At 47.1% G+C, this 17,312-nt stretch overlaps 1 protein-coding gene across 1 annotated transcript in view; it reads right to left on the bottom strand.

The window, feature by feature from the left end:
- Window positions 1–17,312, bottom strand: part of LOC127627389 (follistatin-related protein 4-like) — a 451,612-nt gene that overhangs the window by 20,359 nt on the left and 413,941 nt on the right. The window lies entirely within an intron of this gene.

The raw sequence follows: 17,312 nt of genomic DNA, 5'->3' as shown, positions 1-17,312 counted from the left end.
GATGCACTGTTACTCCAAAACATGAAAGGAAGTTGTTTAGTGTCTGCAGACATTTTCATTCATGCCATCACTGGAGGCGTCTAAACACAGAGAAGATATGATTTGATGATGATATGATAATATATTTAAAAACATGTTGTAGATAAACAAACTAAGATGGTGTCATTCATATGCACATTAATTCACAAAGTAATAAGTTGACTGTAAAGTGATTATTTGTATATTAAAATACAGCCTCTTATTGTATGAAGTAAAACGATATATGGTGGTCAGGCCTGCATTTTCCAAAAAATAATAGATTGTAAAAATTATGAAACATAGACTTGCAGGCTGTTTCTCAAAAGCATTGTAACTTAATAAGCTCTTAAAAATCGACAAAGATCTATGAGCACTCTGAAGTAATCATAGATTGTCAGTGTCAAGTGCATTTTGAGTAGACAGACTTGTGAAGGACACCAGCTGGACAACCGCAAAATTACACCTAAACTTTACAGTTAGGATGTTTACACTTCATGTAGCTTGGTTGTAATTAAAGAACACTTTATATTCTATTCAATTATATTTAATATAATACTTAATTAGTAATTAATATTACATCAATTATATTTAAAAATAAAAAATAATATAAAATTAGACGAAATAGCTGACACTACTCTTATATGTAGTTGGTTTATTGCATTTTTAAGAAAATATGCTATTTGCTGCTGGTCAATTACATGTTTTAATGTTTGTTTGTATTTTTAAATCATTATTCAAAAGGTTATAATGAAGCCATAATGAAGTTACAATTATGAGTGATTGACTTTTCATTACTATGTGAACAGACGACTACTCTTAAGTAGCACTTTAGGCATTTAGATGCACATTCATGTCAAGATAATATTTAGAAAGACTTGTAGAAATGGAAAGAACGTTCGTAATATCACAAATAAAAAAGTGCTAAGATCCATTGTTATCAGCAAATGCAACCCATGTCCTTTTGCTTACACATAGTACTGCAACTACTAGCATAAATAAAATACATAAATATTTGTATTATTATTTTCACATGAGTAAGAGAAAAGGATCAGACATAAGACACAAAAATAAAAGTAAGTTGTTGAAGCAGCTGAGAAATTACAGGATTATTCATATTGGTCCCAGTTGTCTTAAAATGAACAGCATTGTTTGAATAGTAATATTTAAAGTGTGTTTACATGTGGTGTTGTTTACATGACACAGGGAGCAACCAAAATGATAGGGAAGTACAGGAGAGTACAATACATTGTACTTTTAACACAACAATCTTGCTGTTTCCAATTAATGTCCATCCATGTTCATAAACCTTAATTTTTATTGTGATAGGGAGAATAATGGTGATTGTACTTGCCTTAATGGTCAGACTCTAACACTACTGTTTTTGTACTGATGTTTTTAGGAAACAGGCAGAGAACATCTGACATGTCCGTTAATATGGAGTTCAGGGAGACAAGAGGAAACACTGATAGGACAGAGTAGGTTTTTTTAGTATTTATATGTAGCCCTGGTATATGCAAGTATACATATATCAACATCTTTTTTTAAGGCTAGTGATGATCTACCAGTACTTCAACCATCCCAGGATATGGATGTGCCAGATTGCTGGACTAGAGAGAGAAGTGGTGTGGCTGGAAGGACAGAAATCCCTAGCTGTACATACAGGATGGGAGCATATGATTCACCAAATGCAAGGATGCAAAGACATTGTTGACAAAAGAGTTAGACTGTATATTTCTGATGAGTGGATTAATGAAGTAGTGAGTAGTAGGAGCAATTTACAAACACAGGGAGAGTACATCACATCAGAGGACTATGGAAATATCAGACCTGAAACAGAAGGAAACACTTCCTACCAGAATAACAGAAACACTTGATCAATGAGATAACATGCTAATTTAGTACTGTGTAACTCAGCCCTCTCTAGGGCTGGGGAGGGGGATGAGGGGATGGAAGGGAAGGGAAAAACAAAACAAAAAAGAGGAGAGGGAAAGGGAAAGTGCAAGGCAGAGCAACAAATGAGAGAGAGAAAAAAGACACCAGACACGCCATCGCCAGGTCCTCGATCACTCCTCAGACCCCTGGCGGATGGAACACCCTGCTGCGTTTTGGCGGCCAGTAGGGAACTCCTCCGCCCCTGGCAGTGGCTCCACCACTCCAGGCGGCCGGCAGCGAGCCCTTCCTCCCCTCTCGGATGGTGGCCATTTCTCTGCATCCAGGTGGTCAGCAGCAACTCCTCCGTTCCCTGGCGGATGGCCGTGGCTGCTCCTTTGATGGATGGCAGTGGAGAGGACTCCACGACAGCGCATCCCTCCTCCTTCCCGAGCTTCGGCACCAATGTAACAGGGTTCAATGGAAAGGAGGCGCCGGGATACCGAATGAAGTATCAAAGTAATGTTTTAATAAATGCAAACATAACAATCACAAACAAATGCATACAGGGAAGCTGCCTGTAGCTCTCCCTCTCTCCTGAACTGCCACGTTCCGCTGCATTTATCCCTCTCCTTGGCTGATTAGACCAATTAGGGTCTGGGCGTGCATAGACACGCCCCCCTCGTCCCAGACTGCATACACTATTGCAAAAAAAAAGACTGTCATTTAAGACTGTCATCTTGGAGCTTCACTTTTGGACTGCTATGGGACAGGTGCACCGCACAGATCACTCATGTGCTGAGATAATAGAGTACATATCAAAGAAAATGAAAAAGAGGGTGGTGTCCAATTTAAAAGCTAAAAACTCTCGCATTAGTGTAACAATTGATGAGAGCACTGTATTTGGTGTTGCCTTTCTAATCATATTTGTCAGATCTGATGTCACTAGAGAGTTTACAGAAAGCTGGCTTTGATGAAAAAATTCTGCAGAAGAATATCATTGGAATTGCTGCTGATGGGGCTTCAGTTTTGACAGACCAAAAAAAATTGAGTGATTGTGAAGCTAAAACATGACTTCCCCAGAGTTAAATCCATCCATTGCTTGGCATACCGGCTGGAGTTATCTGTGCATGATTCATTAAAAACTGTATCTGGCTGCAGTCATTTTGAAGTGTTCCTCTCAAAACTGTAAAGCTTGTTTCAACAGTTCCACAATAATGCACGATTATTACGAGAGGCAGCAAAAGATCTGGACATTAAAACAATTGGCCAGCTCTTCACAATTAGAAAGGTAGCCAGTAGTTTTAACACAGTAAAAGCAGTGTGGAAAAGTTTCCCTGCACTAGCAAAATATTTCCAACTGGAAAGAAAAATCTCAGACTTAGGTTGAAAGACAAAAATAAAGGACTTTTGAAGCACATCACAAATGCAAGTTTTCTATATGATTTGGCATGTATGAAGGATGTTTTATGGGAACTTCAGAGCCTATAATTTAAGCTGCAGAGAAGAGATGCAACACACAAGTGTTGACAGCAGCCACTACAATGCTTCAAGCACTAAAATGTCAGGTAGGTAAATCTACTGCAAAAGCTGAATAGTGTATCTCAGCAGGCCAGTTTAAAGGGGTGGATATTATTGGTGAGAGAAAGGGGAAAATAAGTCAACCTACATTTTTTTCAAGCAGTTATTGACAGCTTGAAACAACGACTGCCAAGCGATGATCTTGTGGAGTTACTGAAGCCCCTTGACATGTCAAAATGGCCAAAACAGCATGAAGAACTTGTCTTGTTCGGTGACACTGAGGTGCACAACCTGGCTAAAGTTCTTGGTGAATCCACAAGACAAGCAGTCGAGGAATTTAGAGACTTTAAATTGCAAGGGACACTGAAGGGAGAAACCCTGAAGAAAATTAGAACTGCAAGTAAAACCTAGCTAGCTACCTCCGCAGAACATGAGATGGGATCCTCTACCATAAATGACAAAGACACCAAGTCTTGTAACAGACTTACTTCATGAAAAGAGCTTATCTTCTCTTCTTTTTGTTGACATAAATGGACCACCCATAGATCTTTTTGACCCTAATCCATTTGTGATGTCCTGGATTAAAAGTGGTCATCTTCTGTCTACTCCATGGCTGACAGGGAGGCAAGCTGAACAGAGTCAACCCAAATATTTGTGGTCAATTGTTTAGGGAAGACACCAGCTGTTGTTATTTGTGAGTCTGCTGCCTGTTTGTTTGGTGTATAAATAGTTTAAATGGTCTGGTAATGAAATTTTGCCATTGTATCGTACACAGTCTGAATCCCAGATATTGTTCTGGATATTATTGACTGCATTGCATTTTTTTTATTGAATAAACAAGATACAATTTAATTTCACAAAATTTAGTCAACTAAATACATGCTTGCATGTTTTAGACTAGAGAATCTGGTTGAAGTCTCTTTAAAAAAGGACCCCCCGCATATTATAAAGGTCACTGTATAATACGCACATTGGTCACATCCATAGGGGTAACAGGAAATAACAACTGACAAAGACACAAGCAAACAAAAGGACATTAAATACATTGGGGCAAACAAGGTAAACGAGAAACATCTGGGAACAATCAGGTCAGGAACCAGGAACTGAGACACAAGAAGGTAAACATAACTTTAAACTAAAAGTCTCTTAAACACCTAGCGAACTCTGGTGGCCGCTAGGGCAGAAAGTCTCAGGTGTAACACCAAGATTTACACCATAATGATCCAAAAGCATATAAAGATATAAAAAATAATAATGGATTTTTTTTTTCAAATAATATTAATAAGGTAATCAAGTGTTCCCACTTTATAGTAGGCCTTTATCTCAATATTTTACTCTATTTCAGTTGCTTATCAAAAGTGGGGAAGCACAAACGTCTAGGTTACGGATGTAACCTCCGTTCCCTGATGGAGGGAACGAGACGTTGTGTCGGAGAAGCGACACTAGGGGTCTCTCTTGAGCGCCGAATATGCCTCTGATCCATTGAAAAAAGGCCAGTGAGAAGTTGGCAGTCAGTATTTGCATACCCCGCCCCCGGACATACGGGTATAAAGGCGAGGCAAATACTAGAGTTCATTCAGGATTTTTCTGAGGAGCCGGAAATGGTTCTGGCCACTACAGTGGTTCGGTTCAGCGACGTGGCCAGGAAGACACAACGTCTCGTTCCCTCCATCAGGGAACGGAGGTTACATCCGTAACCTAGACGTTCCCCGTCTGTCGCTCTCTCCACGTTGTGTCGGAGAAGTGACACTAGGGGTCCAATTTAAATCCGCCATGCGCTGAGCCGTGTACGTGTTCTGCTGACACAGGAGCGGGCAGGTATTTGTTACATGCCAAACGACCAGCTGTGCCAGGGCACGTACCCTTCCCCAATGCCCCAGAAAAGTCATCGGGATCCTTCTGGTTACCCTAGGCAGGGGAACAAGGCGACGCTTGCCAACTTGGGAACGGGCCAAGCCTGGCTGGGCCTCTTTTCTCTCTATGTTTCTTGCATAGAGCAATAGACAGCCGGAGCCCTTACACGCACTGAGGGAAGGGGGTCTTACCCGATTTCCCATACTTTCAGGGGGGAAAAGACCCGCGGAGACCACCCCTGCCCAACTGGGGAGGTATGGTGGTGAATACGTCACATGTGTTTTTAGGCGACACGTGGAAGTGGCGCGTGGCAGATCCAGCCTCAGCGAGGGTGGAGTTGCTACACACGGCGGCCGGGGGGCAGCCGAAACTTACCCAAGGAAAACGCGGGTCTGCTCGTAAGGGGACCGTATTGCGGAAAATACACACAGGGGGAGACCGCGTAGGAGTCCCTACTCTGTGGAGCACCTATTCCAGTACAGGGTAGATCTGAGTACCCGCAGTTGATTGGGTCGGCAAGTTCCTCCGCCGAACTGCGGACCCATGAGGGCTAGGGAGGAATCGACCAGGGATTCGCGTTGAGTGGAGTCTCCTGGGAAAAAAGACGCACTGTTTTACCTCAAGCGAGGGAAAGGGCGTATATGCAAGCGATTCACCCGGCCAGCCCATCAGCGTGTTACCGAGTTCTACTGGCTCGGACCTGAGAAAACACGGGATGAAACTGACTCAACCCTGAGATTGTAGTATCTCGCAAAGGTGTTGGGTGTCGCCCAACCCGCTGCTCTACAAATGTCTGCCAGGGAGGTACCCTTGGCCAGTGCCCACGAGGACGCAACACTCCTTGTCGAGTGAGCTCGGACCTGCAAGGGTGGGGGCACGGCCTGGGTGTGATAAGGCAATGAAATGGCATCTACAACCCAGTGGGAAAGCCTCTGTTTGGAGACAGCGTTTCCTTTCCGCTGTCCCCCAAAGCATACAAAAAGCTGCTCAGAGCGCCTAAAGCTCTGCGTGCGGTCCAGGTAGGTATGCAAAGCACGTACCGGACACAGCAACGAAGGGGCTGGGTCTGCCTCCTCCTGGGGTAGCGCTTGCAGGTTCACTACCTGGTCTCTGAAGAGCGTGGTAGGAACCTTGGGCACATAGCCCGGTCGCGGTCTTAGGATCACATGAGTGTCTGCCGGACAGAACTCCAGGCATGTGTCGCTGACAGAGAACGCTTGCAGGTCCCCGACCCTCTTGATGGATCAGCAGGGCAGTCTTAAGAGAGAGGGCCCTGAGTCCAACTGATTCTAGCGGCTCGAAGGGAGGTCTCTGGAGGCCCGCGAGGACTACCGAGAGGTCCAAGGAGGGGAACAGGCTTGGCCGGGAGGGATTTAACCTCCGGGCGCCTCTAAGGAACCTGATGATGAAGTCGTGCTTACCAAGGGACTTGCCGTCTACTACGTTGTGGTGAGCCGCGATAGCAGCGACATACACCTTTAGGGTGGAAGGGGACAGCCTCCCCTCAGCCTCTCTTGCAGGAATAAGAGCACCGACCTAACTGCGCAGCTCTGTGGGTCTTCCGCCCTGGAAGAACACCAAACTGCGAACAAGCGCCACTTCTGGGCGTAAAGCTGCCTGGTAGAAGGGGCTCTGGCTTGGTTGATCATGTCTACGACGGTAGGTGGTAGACCAGCTAGATCTTCCGCGTCCCGTCCAGGGACCAGACGTGGAGTTTCCAAAGGTCTGGATTCGGATTCCAGAGCGTGCCCTGCCCCTGAGAAAGAAGGTCCTTCCTCAGGGGGATTCGCCAGGGAGGGGCTGTCGCGAGGAGCACGTGGTCTGAGAACCAGGCCCGTTGGGCCAGTAGGGAGCCACTAATGTGACTTGTTCCTCGTCCTCCCTGACCTTGCACAGCACCTGTGCAAGAAGGCTGACTGGGGGAAATGCATACTTGCGTAGCCCCGCGGGCCAGCTGTGCGCCAGCGCATCTGTCCCAAGGGGAGCCTCTGTTCGGCCGTACCAGAGCGGGCAGTGGGAGGTCTCTCGGGAGGCAAGCAGGTCTACCTGGGCTCTGCCGAACCGTTCCCAAATCAGCTGGACCGACTGGGGGTGGAGCCTCCACTCTCCACTGGGTAAGCTTTGTCGTGACAGTGCGTCCGCTACCACATTGAGCTTGCCGGGAATGTGAGTGGCACGCAGCGACCTGAGTCGCTGCTGGCTCCAAAGGAGGAGACGACAGGTGAGTCGTGACATGTGGCGAGAGCGTACGCCGCCTTGGCGATTTATGTACGCTACCGCAGTGGTGCTGTCTGACCTGATTAGGATGTGTTTGTCTCGAATTAACGGGAGAAACCGCCGCAGGGCAAAGAAAACAGTCAACAACTCTAGGCAATTGATATGCCAGCGCAGCGGGGCCCCTCTCCAATGGCCCGCAGCTGCGTGCCCTTTGCACACGGCGCCCCAACCCAATCTGGAGGCGTCGGTAGTGACCAGGACACGTCGGGACACCTGCTGCAGGGGCACTCCTGCCCGTAGAAAGCAGAGGTCTGTCCAGGGTTTTAGTGTTTTTCGGCAGGCAGGGGTGATTGTCACACGGTGCGTGCCGTGGCGCCATGCTCGTCTCGGGACTCGAGTCTGAAGCCAGTGCTGAATCGGTCTCATATGCATCAACCCCAGCGGTGTGGTCGCGGCGGAGGATGCTATATGCCCCAGGAGCCTCTGGAAGAGTTTTAGAGGGACCGTAGTGCCTGGCCTGAATTTGGCGAGGCATTTCAGCACCGACTGCGCACACTTGTTGGTGAGACGTGCGGACATTGAGACTGAGTCTAACTCCATGCCGAGAAAGGAGATGCTCTGGACCAGGGTGAGCTTGCTCTTTTCTCGGTTGACCTGAAGCCCCAAGCGGCTGAGGTGCCTGAGCACCTGGTCTCTGTGAGTGCATAGTAACTCTCGGGAGTGGGCTAGTATGAGCCAGTCGTCGACGTAATTGAGTATGCGAATGCCGGCTTCTCGGAGCGGGGCAAGAGCTGCCTCTGCGACTTTCGTGAAGACGCGAGGGGACAGAGACATGCCGAAGGGGAGGACTTTGTACTGAAACGCCTGGCCATCGAACGCGAACCGTAGAAAGGGTCGATGTCGCGGCAAAATTGAGACGTGGAAGTACGCGTCCTTCAGGTCTACCGCTGCGAACCAATCTAGGTGCTGGACGCTTGTCAAGATACACTTGTGCGTGAGCATTTTGAACGGGAGTTTGAGCAGCGCTCGATTGAAAACTTGCAGGTCCAAGATTGGTCGTAAGCCGCCGCCTTTCTTGGGTACAATGAAGTAAGGGCTGTAGAAACCCTTCTTCATTTCGGTTGGAGGGACAGGCTCTATCGCGTCTTTGAGTAAGAGAGTAGCGATCTCCGCGCGCAGGAATTTGGCATGTTGGCCGTGCACTGCGGTAAAGCGGACGCCCATGAAGGGGGCGGGGGCCTGGCAAACTGAATTGCGTAACCGAGTCAGATGGTCCGGGCCAGCCAGCGAGACGGGTTGGGAAGTGAAAGCCACTCATCCAATCTCTGTGCTGGGGCACCAAAGGGACGGTTATTTTTGACGTACCCGGCGGGGTTTCGCAGCGGGGTGGAGCAGGTAGTACGCTGTCGGGAGGCGCGGACGTGTCCCGAGGCTCTGGTGCTGAGAAAAGACTCAAAGCACTTACCTTGCTCCGGGCATCCGGCAGGGGGCGGGTTGGTGACTGAGGAGGAGGTCCTGTAGTGGCGTCCTCTGGACTCGTCAGAACCGGCCGGCCGGGGAACAGTCGTGGGGCTGAAGGCTGGCCTGGGGCCGCGTCCAGCGTGCCGGGACGGTTGAGATCTGGGGGCAGAGTGCTGTGAGAATGGCATTTGCGGGCCAGATGACCCAGAGGCAAAGGAAATAGTTCTTTTATTGAGAATTTGGGTACCGCTGCCCCGGTTAAGGGGAGCGGCAAAAGAAAAGTTAAAGGAAAATTCTCCTCCCGGCCCTCCATCGGGGGACGGAGTGGTCTTACCATCTCCGGAGCTAACTTGGGCTCTGGGTCGTCTGTCTCAGGAGCGCCTGGGAGCCTTCCGGGTCCTCGAGGGGGTCCGTGAGACGGGGGGCGTCTGCTTCCTGTGGAGCGCTCGACGCGTGGGCTGAGAGCTGGGCCCAGGTTGAGGCGGAGCAGCTTGTTGTTTCCTCGCAGGGGGACGCCCTCGGCGAGCAGACGGGGCAGGGCCCGGGGTGGCAGTCTTGCGGCGGGGCAGGATATGTGATATTGCCTCCGTCTGTTTCTTCACCGTGGAGAACTGCTGGGTGAAGTCCTCGACTGTGTCGCCGAACAGACCAAACTGGGAGACTGGGGCGTCGAGAAAGCGAAGCTTGTCGGTCTCACGCATCTCGACCAGGTTCAGCCATAGGTGTCGTTCCTGGACCACGAGGGTGGCCATCGCCTGCCCGAGTGACTGCGCTATGACCTTCGTGGCTCTGAGGGCGAGGTCGGTCGCTGAGCGCAGTTCCTGCAGCACGTTGGGATCAGGGCTACCCACGTGCAGTTCTTTGAGCGCCTTGGCTTGGTGCACATGCAGGAGGGCCATGGCGTGCAGGGCGGAATCGCCAGTTCCGGCGGCGCTGTAGGCCTTCGCTGTCAGCGAGGATGTTGTCCTACAGGCCTTGGAAGGGAGTACAGGGCGACCGCGCCAGGTGGCAGGGTTTCCGGGGCATAGATGGAGCGCAACAGCCCTATCCACCGGGTGGATCGTCGTGTACCCGTGGGCCGCTCCGCCGTCGAGGGTAGCGAGAGCGGATGAGCGTGTGGCTTTGTGATGTCGTGTGGTGAACGGTGCCCTCCACAGCGACGTCAGCTCATCGTGCACTTCCGGGAAAAACGGGATCGGGACCCCAGGAACCAGTCATCCAACCGCGATGGCTGTGGGGAGGACGGGGGATTCCAGTCCAAGCCCACGCTGGCGGCGGCCTGGGAAAGCATGTCGGACATCTGCGCGTCAGCCTCGGCTTGTGCGTGCTGGCCCGAAGGCGGCAGCCCAATGGAGTCATCCGCGTCAGACACCGCGCCCTCCGATGCAGCGGCGAGCTCATCCACCTCTAGCTCTAGAGGATAGGCAAGCTGGCTGTGAGGCGAGCTGCTGTTGCCTCGAGCACGGACGGGAGTCAACGAGCGTGCCGGGGGACGGGTGGTCCGAGGGGGGGTACCCGACGGAGCCGCACCCGCTGCCATCCCCGAATCGCTTCCAGCGCCACTCGCACCGTCCTCAATCCCGTGGGAAGAAGGAGCAATGCGAGGCGCGGCTGGAGTGGCTTGCTTACGGTTGTAAGCGAGCCGCGACCGCAACGTTGTCATGGTCATGTCCATGACCATGACAACTTTTTGGTATCTGCAATGTTGCTACCAAAAACTTATTTTAAACACATATAATTAACACAGCTCAAACTGTTTTTTGCAACAAATTAGGTAAAATATCAGTTTATGAAAATGGAAGTAAATGTTGCATCTGTATGCAAATAACTGTGTGTGTGTATCTCCGAGTCACTGAACACACTGCACTTGACAGCAGTGATTTTACATTTCACAAGCTGTCAATTACATACATTATCATTTCTATTATTGGCAGTTTGTTGCTTCCTGCCCATTTAAGACCTTGGCCAATCATCATATAGTGAAGCCGGGCTTCCAGGTGGGATGCAATTTGCTCCTATATTGTTGTAACTATATGAGCTCTGCTTTGCTTTCATCCTTATAAGCTCAGTGTGAAGCGTAATAATAACATTTAGACTGAGAAGAGATTTTGTGAACAAACAGACGATTAAGAAAATACATAGTTTGTCTATATTTTCCTAATGATCGCTGGTACAGTTCTTCATCTGCACCTGTAATTTGCTTCAGGCTGCATATTTAATACAAATCATGCTTTCTGCTTTATTCTATGAATGGAATCCACATTAGATAAGTAAGAGAAGCTGTTATAACTAGATGATAATTAAAAGTAAGATGTATTCAGTAGTTAATGTATTATTTGTAATGTTTGCATACTGTATTCATGGCACTAATGCTAGCATGCTAACCTTGGCAATAATATGCACCTGTTACCCTTTTATTGTATTTTATAGTCAAATGTGTGAAACTCTACGGAAGATCATAAATGTTTTTGTACTCATTAAAGAAAGACATTTATTGCTACTGCATGGATGGGAGGATTAGTCAATGGATAAAAGAACTGTACTTAAAGGCACATCAATGTGTCCAAGGTCTGAATGGTTTACAGACTGTTGATCAGTCCAAAAATAAAAATGTATAGCGTTTGCCATGTGTACTTCAAAGGGAGAAAAATAATAGCCATGCTGTAAGATATGTTCAAAATGACAGAACAAAAACAGTTTAAGAGGATAAATGTTATCATTCAACAGAACTGTGCAAATGTAGACTATTTGGTGGACAGTCTACAATTACTTTCAGATAATCACACCAAATAAAAAAAATACCTTTTTCTCAGGTCTCACTGATAATGCAGGTGATTGTGTGCCCTGCAGTGTGCAACCAAGCTTAGGTTAATAATGTAGATCTGTTCTGCATTTCCATGTCTAATTGTAACCCTCATCGGGGAATCGAGATACAATCTTCAAGCACGTCATCAGGCAGTACTCAGCATATGTGTTCTGATTATATCCATTAAGTAAGAGCATACTCTCACGTTTTGTTGGTCACTCCTATAGCACATTAATCTCAAAGCGTCTTTTGACTTAATAAGGTTATTTACGCATTCTCCTTAAAGCGGAAGTATCACTGCTGCTATGTGTCCTGACACAGCGTTAGGCTTTCCTCTAAATTTCTGCATTTCATTATCAATTCAATGCTCTCTGCACTCTAATAGTGATCTGGCATCATTACAGCATAAAGATGGGTTACTGGAATATAAATTATTTTATCAGTGATATACCATGAAGCTTCTAAACTATGGGTCCTTACTACACAATGGGGCTTTATCACAAATGTTTGAAATTACAGATTTCATTACACAAGTTTCTGCATACATTTCATATTCTGCATCTGCTGGTCAAAGCATACGCTCCCCATTATTTTTCTACATTAGTCATCAACATACGTGTTCACAATTTGCTTGTGGTCAGGGCAGTAACATTTAGTAGCAGGTAAGTATGGTATTTTTATGACTTTATTGAAATAATAATAATAATCACAGCTGCACAGCAACAGCTCCTCAAGGTCTATCAAAATTTGCGAAGCTGGGCACTGGGCACTCAAAGCTGGGCACTGGTTTTCTCCTGCTACAAGATATGAATTTGCCCAACCCTCAAACCATTAGCCACGTGCACCTCTCGTCAGCAGTAAGTAAACTCCATCATCGTAACATATCTGGTGAAAGCCTGGGATCACATTCATCCATTTGTTTCATGCATCACAATTGCAGGGGTATTGCACAATCCAAGCTTGCCCTAATCGCTAGTGTTCAAATCTCAAACATTGTTTATCCTTTAGCAAGGATATTGCACATGTTCCCTATCAAAAGCTACACTTTGATGCTGCTGCTGATTTTTAGGCGTGACCAGCTGTGAATATGTGTGCAACACATCAGTGAAATTGACTGGAATTTATAGCTTCTGCTGGTGACATCATCAGGATGCACTGGTACCAGGGGCTATAAATAGATGCGCCACTGGTGCTTCATCAGGTCTTTTGTCTTCAGACCATTCTGTGTGTGTTGTGCTTCTCAACCCTCACAAAAACTTTCTATTTCCCTCTGTTAGGAGATAGAATTTGTTAGGCAGTGTGCAGAAACCGTTCTCTTTAAAAAAAAAAGAAAGAAAGAATAAATGCCTTGTGGGGTTAGCCCCCCCTTGGGATGGTCGTGTGAGACATTCACCTGTACCTTCCCGATCCCCCACGAAACCTCTCCATTCCCGCCACCTCTGGTGTTTGGGGAGTTAGTGGTTTCAAGCTAAATGTTGTGTGTTCTGTTGTTTCCTGCTATAGTCCAGGATGTGGAACACTCAACATTCCCTTAACAGGAAGAGTCAAAATTGATACCCATCTCAGAGAACGTGGCAGCGTGGAAGCTACTGCCGGGTGTTTCTATGTGGGTCCTGAGAACAGTAGGAAAAGGCTACAGAACTCAATTTGTTTGCCGTCCTCCGCGTTTCAACGGCGTGGATCTCACTACCGTGAAACCAGAACAAGTATGTCTACTGTGGAAAGAACTGCAAAATCTCTTGGTCAAAGAGGCCATAGAACATGTTCCCCTTCCAGAGTGAGAGTCTGGTTACTACAGTAGATAGTTCCTGGTTCCGAAGAAGGATGGGGGGGTTGAGTCCGATTTTAGACCTTCAAGGCTTGTATTGCTCAGTCAGGCATTTTAGTTCTAGATGCTAAACGTCAAGATGGTTGTGTCTCAAGTCCAACATCACGATTGGTTGGTCACGATCGAGCTCATGGACGAAAATTTCTAAATTTCATATAGAAATTCTGCCACAACACAGGAAGTTCCTGAGGTTTGCTTTCAGGGGCGAAGCTTTCCAATATCGGGTTCTTCCATTCGTCCTAGCCTTAACACCCCGCACATTGACAAAGTGCATGGATGCAGCACTGGCTCCTTTGCAACTATGGGGCATCTGCATTCTGAATTATATAGATGACTGGCTGATACTACCACAGTCACAAGAACTGGCATTACAGCACAGGGATATAGTCTTAGCTCATCTGGTTTCTCTGGGTTTGAGGCTCAACGTCAAGAAAAGAATCCTCTCTCCCATTCAGTAAACTACCTATCTGGGGATTGTATGGAATTCAATCATAATGAGTGCACGATTGTCTCCCACTCAAATCGAGTCCATTCATAACACTCTGAGCAAAGTCAGGCTAGGCCAAAGTTGCACTGTTCGTCAGTATCAACGAATACTAGGTCTCATGGCATCTGCGTCCTCGGTGATTCCTTTGGGCTTTTTGCACATGAGACCGTTTCAGTTGTGGCTCAAAGCCAGGGGATTTCATCCAAGGGCCAGTCCCCTTAGGCTGATAAGGGTTACACGCCACGCACTATGTACCCTTTCTATGTGGTTCAGACCAAGTTCCTCACTTTGGGTCCCACTATAGGTGCGTCTTGCCATCGCAAGCAGCTAACGACAGACACCTCCCTGACGGGCTGGGGAGTGGTCTTAAGTGGTCGTCCAGCTCAAGGGGAATGGGAGGGTTGTCAGCTCGTTTGGCACATCAACTGTCTCGAGTTGATGGCTGTATTTCTGGCCCTGAAGTACTTCCTCCAGTATCTGAGAGGCTGCCATGCCACCTTGGTGCGGGTGGAGAAAACACAGCGGTAGTCTCTTACATAAACCATCAAGGAGGTCTACGGTCACGCCAGCTGAACAGACTGGCACGGCAGATTCTCCTTTTGGCCCAGGGCAAGCTCCTGTGAATCAGAGCAGTTTATATTCCTGGATGCCTGAATGCGGGAGCAGATTTACTGTCCAAAAAAGAAAATACCAGCGGGGAGTAGAAAATACACCCCGAGGTAGTGGAACAAATCTGATTGAGATTTTACAGAGCAGAAGTTGACCTCTGTTGCTGTTTTAAACAGCGCAATGTCCCCTCTACCTCTCTCGGAGTCACCCAGCTCCAGTGGTTCTGGACACGATGGCACATACATGGCCCAGAATGCGCCTGTATGCGTTTCCTCCAGTTTCTGGGAGGCTTGTCCAGGGTTCACCAGCAAGGGTCCTGCCTCTTACTAATGTGCCGCATTGGCCGAACAGGGTATGGTTCTCGGAGATAATTTCTCTCCTCGATGGCTCGCCTTGGGTGATTCCGGACAGGAGGGATCTTCTGTCTCAGGCGCAGGGGCCAATATTTCATCCCCGGCCTGAGTTGTGGAACCTTCATGATTGGCCCCTGAAGGGAACCAACTGAGGGACACTGGGCTTTCACCTGAAGTTATTGAGACCATTCTAAGTGCTAGGGCTCCCTCTACTAGAAGAATTTATGCCAATAAATGGGGTGTCTTTGAAAGATGGTGCAGTGCACATAATGCAGATCCAGTTAACTGCCAGATTGCTTCAGTTCTGGATTTTCTGCAGGAAAAATTAACAGCAGGCACATGCCCTGCCACTCTCAGGGTTTATGTGGCCACTCTGTCGACTTGCCACGTCTTGATTGAGGGGATGCCGTTGGGGAAACATCCTCTGCTCGCGCGCTTTGTTCGTGGAGCCATGCGATTAAGACTTCCTGCTAGGACCAGGATCCCTTCATGGGACTTAGCAATAGTCCTTGAGGGTCTGGCTGAGATCCCCCTTTGAACCTCTAGACTTAGCATCTGATAAACTTCTGACTCTCAATATGATTTTTCTTATGGCGGTTACTTCTCTAAAAAAAATTGGGGATTTGCAGGCTCTGTCTGTCTTGCCATCCTGCTTAGATTTTGCCCCAGGAATGGCTAAAGCAATATTGCACCCTCATCCTGACTACCTGCCTAAGGTTCCTTTCTCGGCCGTACATCAGGTCACTCTTGAAGCCTTCTCCACCCCCGTTTACAATGCCAGATCAGGAAAGACTTCATGGACTGTGTCCGGCAGGCTGGTCCTCTCCGCACATATTCATAAAATGTATAGTTGGATGTTCATGCCACTCCAGGCCCTTATGTCCTTAAGTCAACATCAGAAGCTCATGTCTGAGACCTCTCGCGCTCTTGTGAGCACAACCATAAGGGGTCCAGACATTTGCAGTGCTGCGGCGTGGGTATTCTCGTTCCCACATCCGGTGAATCAGCGCAGCATCAAAGTGTAGCTTTTGATAGGGAATGTCTTGGGTAGCATCTCGTTTTTTCAGGGAACGTCTCGGGTTACTTGACTGTAACCCCTGTTCCCTGAAAAAGCAGAACGAGATGCTGCGCTTCATTGTTGCACTGAGGATGCCCCAGGACTGCTCTTCAGACAAAATACCTGACGATGCACCTGTGGCACATTTATTTATAGCCCCTGGTACCAGTGTATCCTGATGATGTCACCAGCAGAGGCTATAAATTCCAGTCAATTTCATTGACGTGTTGTACACATATTCACAGCTGGTCACTCCTAAAAGACATTCCCAAAGCGCTAAATCAGCGCAGCATCTCGTTCCGCTTTTTCAGGGAACGGGTTACAGTCAAGTAACCAGAAACGTTCTCACTAATTGCTAGGGTTCACATGCATTCAGCCAGACATTTACAAACTTGCACTCACTGATTCATTTTAAAGTCCAAATTAATATTTTTGCTTATCTTTTTCAGATCGTACTCCCTGACCATGAATTGCATGTTTTGTCTGCAATTTTGTTTAGTCATTTTCTCTTTTCTTTTGGGGAATCATTATTTAAGATTTTCTTTTGGGGTAGGCTCCTCGCCCCTGCCGCCTTTCATCTGGAAGGATTTGATGGTTCGATTTGGAATCTCAGCAGCTTGATGCATTCCTTTAATAATAGATTCCATTAATCAAATAATCTGCGAGTCTAGAAATTAAGCGTTAGCGTAGTTCTATTGGCAGCTTCATAGTCATCATCATTACACAATAATTAATATAACCTGTTAGCCAATCACATATGAACTCTCCCTCTAAAGGTCATCTATCGGCCTTTCCTCCTTACTGTTCAGTGTGCCAACGTGGCTACCTCCACATCCCCCACCAGCATGAACCGCTCAGGCAATTTCAGTGGTATGACACATTTTAGGGGTGGCTGAAATTACAACTTAAATTCAAACAAAGTTATAGGAATGCATATTAAACTATAAAATTATTCATATTAATAATAATAAAAACTATGAAGTTCCATAAATATTAATTAAATTGAAATATATTTTTTCACTTGTCATTCTAATGACTACTGTTACGTAAGCAGGAGGAGGCAGACGAGGGGTGAGGATCTAAGTGCGGGTTTTTTATTGAACAAAATGAACATATACAAGACAGGAACAAAGGAAACATCCACAAGGGGAAAATGAAACCAAAAACATGAAAATATCAAGGGTACACGAATTGGGTAGACAAGGCAACACATCGACATCCAGACATCTACA

Source organism: Xyrauchen texanus, chromosome 34 (genome assembly GCF_025860055.1).
Source record: "Xyrauchen texanus isolate HMW12.3.18 chromosome 34, RBS_HiC_50CHRs, whole genome shotgun sequence".
Lineage (NCBI taxonomy): Eukaryota > Metazoa > Chordata > Actinopteri > Cypriniformes > Catostomidae > Xyrauchen > Xyrauchen texanus.
The sequence above is the reverse complement of the archived record's forward strand: the minus strand, read 5'-3'. Positions and strand labels throughout refer to the sequence as shown.